We start from the raw sequence: 9,058 nt of genomic DNA on the forward strand, positions 1-9,058 counted from the left end.
GACCGCCACCACCTCGACCCCGCGCCCCCTCTCCTTCCACGCGGCGCTGCCCGACCCGAAGCCGCTCGGCGCCCCGTCCCCATCGCCAACCACCGCCGCCCCCGACGACCGCGCACGGCGCCGCCCTCGCCGGATTCGTCAAGCCCTTCCTCGCCGGACTGCCTCCTCTTCGCCGCCTCGTCTCCGACTTCCTCCTCAACCCCCGTTGCCGGAACCCCTACACCACACCGTGAGCTGCCCCCTATTCCCCTCTGTTCCCGCGGTCACCGCGCCCGGCTACCACTTCGCCCGCGCCCAAGAACGTCGTCGCCGTGCCTGCTGTCCCGCACCTGCGCGCCCCCGCGCTCGCCTGCGGCCACGATGGCCCCCGCTGCAGCTCCCTGCATCCCATGCCTCTGCTCTACACGCCGCTCACCCGCGGCTGCGCGGCCTCGCCTCACCGGCGATGCAGCCTCGCTGGTCCGCGCCCCCTGACCACCAGTCGCGCCGGCCCCCGTCCCCACTGGCCGCGTTGGGCGCCGGCGCCCACACGCCCGCTCCGGCCCCATTCCGGCCTTGCCTCATTACCGGGCAGGGCTGCGGCTTCGCCCGCACCCGCCCGCCTGTATGCCCGTTAAGGCCCTGTGCCTATGACCAGTGGGCCTGGCCCTAGAATGTTAAAAAAGGAATTAAAAACAATTTTAATAAAATAAATAAATAAATAATTAGTAAATTAATTAAGTTAATTAACCTTAATTAATTAATCTAATTAACCTGTTAGCTTAATTAAACAGTAATTAGTTTAACTAAATCCTAATTAACCTAACAGAGTATGACAGGTGGGTCCCATTGGACCCACGAGTCAGTTTGACCCAGTCAACCCCTGTTGACTGCTGAATACAGCATGATGTCATGCTGATGTCATAAATCCATTTTCCGAATTAATTAAATAATTAAATAAATTCCAGAAATTAATAAAATCTGTAGAAAATCATATCTTTTAATCCGTAACTCGGATTAAAATATTTTCAACATGAAAGTTACTCAGAACGACGAGACGAATCCGGATACGCAGTCCGTTCGTCCGCCACACACCCCTAACCTATCGAACTCGCAACTTTCCCCCTCCGTCTCCTCTGCCCGAAAACACGAAACACCGGGAATACTTTCCCGGATGTTTTCCCCCCTTCACCGGTATCACCTACTACCGCGTTAGGGCACACCGAACACCGCGTATTGCCTTGTTATATTTTGTGATGCTTTGTTTGCTCTGTATTCATTATTTCTTCCCCCTCTTCTCTCCGGTAGACTACGAGAGCGACGCTGCTGCTGACCAGTTCGACTACGGAGTTGACGACCCCTCTCTCTTGCCAGAGCAACCAGGCAAGCCCCCCCCTTGATCACCAGATATCGCCTATTCTACTCTATACTGCTTGCATTAGAGTAGTGTAGCATGTTACTGCTTTCGTTAATCCTATTCTGATGCATAGCCTGACATTGTCGCTACATCTGTTGATACCTTACCTGCAATCCTATATGCTTAGTATAGGATGCTAGTTTATCATCATTGGCCCTACATTCTTGTCAGTCTGCCTTGCTATACTATCGGGCCGTGATCACTTGGGAGGTGATCACGGGCATATACTATATACTTTACACTGTTACATTACTGGTGATACTGTTTGGAGATGGGGGCTGAAGGGGCAGGTGGCTCCATCCCGGTAGAGGTGGGCCTGGGTTCCCGACGGCCCCCGACTGTTACTTTGTGGCGGAGCGGCAGGGCAGGTTGCGACCACCTAAAAGACAGGTGGGCCTGGCCCTGTTCGGCGTTCGCGGATACTTAACACGCTTAACGAGATCTTGGTATTAGATCTGAGTCTGGCTACGAGCCTATACGCACTAACCATCTACGTGGGAGTAGTTATGGGTATCCCGACGTCGTGGTATCAGCCGAAGCACTTCAGACGTCAGCGACGGAGCGGCGCGCGCCGAATTGGACTGGAACGCCACTAGGCTAGGTCTGCTTTCGGCCGCGTACGCAACGTGCAGGTGTGCTATGGGCGATGGGCCCAGACCCCTGTGCGCTTAGGTTTAGACCGGCGTGCTGGCCTCTCTGTTTGCCTAGGTGGGGCTGCGACGTGTTGATCTTCCGCGGCCGGGCATGACCCAGGAAAGTGTGTCCGGCCAAATGGGATCAAGCGTGTTGGGTTATGTGGTGCACCCCTGCAGGGAAGTTAATCTATTCGAATAGCCGTGATCTTCGGTAACAGGACGACTTGGAGTTGTACCTTGACCTTATGACAACTAGAACCGGATACTTAATAAAACACACCCTTCCAAGTTCCACAGACAACCCGGTGGTCGCTCTCTCTCAGGGATACGAGGAGAGGATCGCCGGGTAGGATTATGCTACTGGAGATGCTACTTGGAGATGCTACTTGGAGATGCTACTTGGAGGACTTCAATCTACTCTCTTCTACATGCTGCAAGACGGAGGCTGCGAGAAGCGTAGTCTTCGACAGGATTAGTTATCCCCCTCTTATTCTGGCATTCTGCAGTTCAGTCCACTGATATGGCCTCCTTACACATATACCCATGCATATGTAGTGTAGTTCCTTGCTTGCGAGTACTTTGGATGAGTACTCACGGTTGCTTTCTCCCCCCTTTTTCCCCCTTTCCTTTCTTTCTGGTTGTCGCAACCAGATGCTGGAGTCCAGGAGCCAGACGCTACCGTCGACGACGACCCCTACTACACCGGAGGTGCCTACTACTACGTGCAGCCCGCTGACGACGACCAGGAGTAGTTAGGAGGATCCCAGGCAGGAGGCCTGCGCCTCTTTCGATCTGTATCCCAGTTTGTGCTAGCCTTCTTAAGGCAAACTTGTTTAACTTATGTCTGTACTCAGATATTGTTGCTTCCGCTGACTCGTCTATGATCGAGCACTTGTATTCGAGCCCTCGAGGCCCCTAGCTTGTATTATGATGCTTGTATGACTTATTTATGTTTTAGAGTTGTGTTGTGATATCTTCCCGTGAGTCCCTGATCTTGATCGTACACATTTGCGTGCATGATTAGTGTACGATTGAATCGGGGGCGTCACAAATACTTTCCCGGATGTTTTCCCCCTCCGTCAGTACCACCTATCCCTGCGTTAGATCACCCCTGGCATCGCGTATTGCCTTGTTATATTTTGTGATGCTTTGTTTGCTCTGTATTTACTGTTTCTCCCCCCCTCTTCTTCTCCGGTAGACCCTGAGTCCGGCGTCGATGCGATTGGGTACAACTACATCACCGACGACCCCTCCTTGCTAGAGAAACTAGGCAAGCCCTCCCCCCTTGATCACCAGATATCGCCTATTCTTCTCTCTACTGCTTGCATTAGAGTAGTGTAGCATGTTACTGTTCGGGTAATCCTATTATGTTGCATAGCCTGTCATTGTTGCTACAGTTGTTGATACCTTACCCGCAATCCTAAATGCTTAGTGTAGGATGCTAGTTTATCATCAGAGGCCCTACATTCTTGTCAATCTGCCTTGCTATACTATCAGGCCGTGATCACTCGGGAGGTGATCACGGGTATATACTATACATACATACATGCTATACAGGTGGTGACTAAAGTCGTATCGGCTCGTTGAGTCCCGATTGATCGATTAAACTTTCAAATACTTGTTCACCATTTTTTTCAAATCTTGATTAACATTTTTGTAAACATGATAACAAAATTCATCATTTTTTAATATATGATCGACAATTTTTCTATACATGTTTAACATTTTTCTAAATGGTTGATTAACATTTTTAAATACATGTTCAACATATTTCAAATACTTGTTCAATATTTTTTAAATGTCTTTTGTAATATATATAATATTTTAAAATGTACACAAAAGTACAATAATAAAGCAGAGAATGAGAACAAAAAATGTAAAAAAAACAATAGAAAAAAGAGGATGTCGCCTCCCGCGCAAGTGGGCCAGCCCATCTTGCTCGCCCCTTCAGCCAGTCGAAAGCTAGACTCGGTGAATGCGAGATATAATGGCGCCCAATTATATTTGGCCAAACCTTGGGCAAGGCCGGGCCGGGCTTCGGGCTGAGCCTAGCCAAGCCGGAGGCAAAAAACCTAGGCCCGGGGCCGGCCCGGCCCGGCCATCGGGCCTGGTTTTTGGGCCCAAGCCTGGCCCGAACGTGTAAAAGGCCGCTGGGCCTCGAGCCAGGCCCCTTCAGAAAAGCGCAACAACGGGCCTAGGCCCGGCACGGCCCGGCTATCGGGCTGAAAATCTAGGCCCGAGCCCGGCCCAGGAGCAGCATCGGGCCAGGCCGGGTCGGGCTTTTTCGGGTCGGGTCGGGTCGGGCCGGGCTGCCCATGGCTAGGACTACGCCCAATGAACCGGACACTGTTGATGATGACGAAGCTAAGGGTTGGGCTGGGATCCAGGCATAGTAGCCATATAGATCGGATATAGGTCCACGGTTTTAGTCAATTTTATGGGTATTTTCAAACAAACCAATATAACAACAATAGTTCAAACTAGCCATGCTCGCGCGGCGGTACGCCGCGCGCAATTGATACTTAATGTTGTGGTTCCATATGTGATAAACGAAAGACTCATGTTTGTTAGTTTTCGACTGTTTGATTAGTTGCTAGTTTGGTCACCATCTTTTTGGCACGGGCATTTGAGAACCGTTGATGTGTAATTGGATAGGTCGGTTATATGGAAGCATAACAATGTTGCGCCTCGCTGATTGCTTTGTAGTCTTCTATGTTTTTTATTTTGTGTAAGATTATATATGTATTCGATCTTATTTTATTTGGGCTATTTTATTGGTTTTTTGTATCATTGCCTTCTTTCACATAATCCACCACTAATCCCGTCCGCAAAGATGTAACAAATATCCAAATGCTAAAAATTTGATTTGGAGTACTACTTGATACAAATTTAAGCCACTCTATGATCATCTTATTTGCTCCCCATTTCTGTACATGCGTAGCAAACAGAGTACTTTGCTTGACCCCCTTCCATGAACAATCTGCTTAATGCCCTTGCAAATGTTGGCCTGGCAGCATAAACTCTTTTCCGCATTACTGGACTCGTGCATCTGACGTGAAACCCATTAAGCAAAAAGGCACACTCTAGTGGTTCTAATGTTGTGATTGCTGTGAAACTTCAGTGCTATAAGAAGAAACATGAGATAACTTCCTTCCATTTGTTTAAGGTGAGTTCATATATGGGGCAAATAATGTGCACGAACATGTGCCCGAATCCATAATTTATGACCATATAGACTTCATCTATACAATCAAAATAATGTTTGTGTATAAAAATGGAAGTACTAACTTTTATGTATAGAAAAAATAGCAGTAACCATCCGTTGCAGTTTCTTTTGTCTGGTGACTAACTTGCATCCATGGCATAGCAATTGGAGAACATTTTCTCAGACAGAAACCACACAAAAGTATAACACATTTCACTGAGCTTTTAGACTATTCATTATCTTACAACGTTCAGAGGGAAAACAAAATACAAGAGAGACATAGCTAGCGCGATGGAAACACGCACAAAGAAAATGTACAGTGATCACAGTATAAACCCAGTAGATTGCGCATACAAAGCTTGACTCATGAACTACGTTTGCTTCTGTCCAACCTATGCACCGGCAGAGAAAGGTAAGCTTTCCAAAACATACACTCAGAGAAAAATGTAAGCCGTCTCTATAAAGCTGGTTTGCTGCAGAAAATAATGAATACTCCCTCCGTCCCAAAATTCTTGTCTTACATTTGTCTAGATACTGATGTATCTAATACTAAAACGTGACTTGATACATCTGTATTTGGACAAATCTAAAACAAGAATTTTGGGACGGAGGGAGTACTAAAAATGGCTACTCACAACAACACCTTGGAATGTCTTGTTGACATGGTAAGCATTTTATCACAGCTAGAACATCATAGTACAAACTTCAGATTTTTCATATGAATAAAATTTGGGCCAACCTGAATCTAAAATAAGTAGCAGGTCAAGAGAGCCATTAAAATGCACGGTGCTGTTCAGCTTCAGTAAGCAACATGAGACAAATAGAGTGCTAATTCCTTGCCATTGCTTGCGTTTTTTTTACCATTAAGGATCTTATTATGTACTCCCTCCGATCGGAATTACTTGTCTCGATGTATCCAGAACTAAAATACATCTAGATACGTCCATTTCCGCGACAAGTAATTCCGAACGGAGGGAGTAAGTTAGTAGTGTGCCATCAAAATTCAACACAACATAATCAGAAGGTAGTGGTATATATGCACTGTATTGAAATCAAACCCAAAGTCACTATCAAAACATAAATCTTCACAGAACCACCATGGTATGCAAATATATCTAATTAGGATAGAATCATCAATTAAACCAATTGGAAAGCCTACGGAGGCCATTTAGCTTTCCTCAGATCTATCATTATAATGCATGCATGCCCAAAGTTCTCATATACTATGAAAAAAAAACATTATCACCTGAGACTCAGCAGTAGGGTGTGTGTGTCAGGATCTACGGGGCTGCCGATCGAGTTACCAAGGGCAACATACTTGCAAACTGATATTGCCTAAAAAAAACTTGTAAACTGATAAACATGAGTTTACAGGGGAAATGAAGAAACTGAACTACAGTAGAGTAAATGATGAACTTGGTGTTTCACAGTCAGAGCCGTCGGCAAGCTGGGCGAGCTCGAGGTCAGAAGCATCATGACCGCATGCACCCACGACGCCGTCTATGACACTGAAGAAGACGAAGGCGCATCACCGCGGATTGCGTTCCGCCATTGCCTGCTCTTCTCGGTCACTCCTCGCCATCGCACATCGAAGTGATTCCGAAAGTTGGGTTGTAATAAAGCTGAGGCGAGGAAAGAAAGCGCGGGCGTTGCAAACAGAGTGGTCCGCTCTGCTGCGGCCGTCAATTCCTGCTGCCCAAAGGAAAGAGTAAAATTGCAGCAAAAAAGAAACTAAACAGGGGGAAGAGGGACGCCGGACATACGGGCGAACGACCTCGCCTGGGCCACGGATGGGATATAGGCATCTAGCAGACGACGGCGCGTGCATGCGTCTTATTCCTCTTGCTGTAGTGACAACTGACGACCCACCACGCTGGCAGGGATAGAACAGCGCCGACGGGCGTTGAGGCCACCGCTGGAGCTTGGGAAGGCTGACATTGCAGAACGGGACCTCGACGCCGCCGAGCTACACGCATAAGTCGGTTTCACGCTGGAGCTGGTATTATTGATATATACCAATACCTGCTTGCATCCGTAGGCCGGCCTCCCGGTGCCTAAGCCGTGGTGAGCCGTGAGCGACGGCGGCGGCCATCTACAGGCGCACGTAGAGAGGATTAATCGATTGATCTGAATCTGATCGATAGCATTAGGGATAGGATCTGGCCTCGACAAGCAATACAATTACACACATGAGGCAGGCCACGATCGTACACGAAGCTGGCTTTCCTGGCCGCGCTCCGCAACCTCTCCGCCAAACTCGAGCAAATCCGGACCGTGGTCACCCGCGGCATCGCGCGCGCTCTCCTGGCGCCCTCCCTACTGGAGCGGACATAGACGGCAGCGGAGGCGGCGCTGGGCGTCCGGGCCGATGTGGCGGCAGCGCGCGCGGCGGGGAGGTGGGAGATGGCAGCCCAGGGCGCTGGTGGAGGCCATGACATGGCACGAGAGCGCGGGGTGCCAGGGGCACGCGACGAACCTGGTCATGATGCTCGCGCACGGAGGCGGCGTCCGGGCGCTGCCGTGGAGGATACGCCAGCTCAGTGCCGTGCAGGCGCTCCTCGAGGTGTCTGGCTGCCCGGCAGCCCCCTCGCGCACAGTAGGGCGGCCAAGATCCTGCAGTGGTTCAAGGACGACGAGCAAGACAGGATCAAGGCGTACTCCGGCCCTCGCATGAAAGCCGCACCGCCAACGGCATGCCATGGCAATGACGGCGACGGGACGAAGGCTTGCCGGAGCGCCGTGGACAGGATAGTGAAGCAGAGCCTGGACATGAACATGAGGTCCATCATGCGGTGAGCTAAGGCGCGTCCGTGGACATGACCAACGCTGAGCAACTCCTGGGACGCCATGGACGCAGCGAGGCCATGGGTTCCACACGTATGCTGATGGCTGTGGCTATAAGCAAACAGCGAGAGGAAATACGTATATTTAGGATTCCTGAACGCCCCATATCACGGACTTAAGCGGCGTTAAACAACCAGAAACATCGATAAAGGCGGCATCCAGAAAAAAGCGGCACCGCTCAGCAGATTCCACACAATGCACACGTGCCAATCCCTCAAACAGAAGTCCAGCCAATCCACAACGTGCCAACCTCCTCATACGCCAACACAGACGAAAAGAAAACGGCCGCTACTAAGTGCATGTACAATGCATAGCCTCAAGGTGATGTCTCGCATGCCACGTAGGTTCGGATATGACGTAAAGTAGGTTTGAATAGGGAAGCGGGATCCTTTTTAGGAGGCGGGTGCTTGAACAGAAAAAATGTGGTCCGGTGACAAAAGCTGAAAAAGTTGAAGTGAAAAGTAGAGATGCATGTGTACTAAAGTCTTTATTTTCTATTTCTTAATGAGGTCCACTAGTGGTAGCTTGCATTGGGGAAAAAAATAAATGTACGTGGCTCAAATTACTTTTTATCATGGGGCACATATATCCATATGCCATCATTGTACATGCTCTAATCAGCACACAATCTTTGACCAGACCACATGCAGATCAATTTCTTTAAACAGACCCACATGCACACAGGACAACGCCATGCATGCAAGGATCGGTTCAAACAGAAAACCACCAAAATGAAGGACGTAGTCAAATCTGAGTTTTCAAGCAGCGCACATGAGCAGATGGAATGTCTCCAAATCGGCACCTAAATCGCTGCGTCCACCCAAGCCGTACCCCGCCATTTCCCCAATAATTATCGTGTCGTCACCTGATTGGTCGGGTTTTCACTGATAGAAAAAAGTCAGAAAAACCAGGTAAAAGAAACCTAGTCAGGTTTAGTATATTTAGAATTAGAAGAAACATCAAGCAAGGTCCTCCAGG

The 9,058-nt window shown here is 49.0% G+C and overlaps 1 pseudogene; it reads left to right on the top strand.

Moving 5' to 3' along the window:
- Positions 1-6,615: 6,615 nt before the first annotated feature.
- Positions 6,616-8,199, top strand: LOC119309908 (annotated as a pseudogene).
- The last annotated feature ends 859 nt before the right edge of the window (positions 8,200-9,058 follow it).

This window comes from Triticum dicoccoides, chromosome 5B (genome assembly GCF_002162155.2).
Source record: "Triticum dicoccoides isolate Atlit2015 ecotype Zavitan chromosome 5B, WEW_v2.0, whole genome shotgun sequence".
Classification (NCBI taxonomy): Eukaryota; Viridiplantae; Streptophyta; class Magnoliopsida; order Poales; family Poaceae; genus Triticum; species Triticum dicoccoides.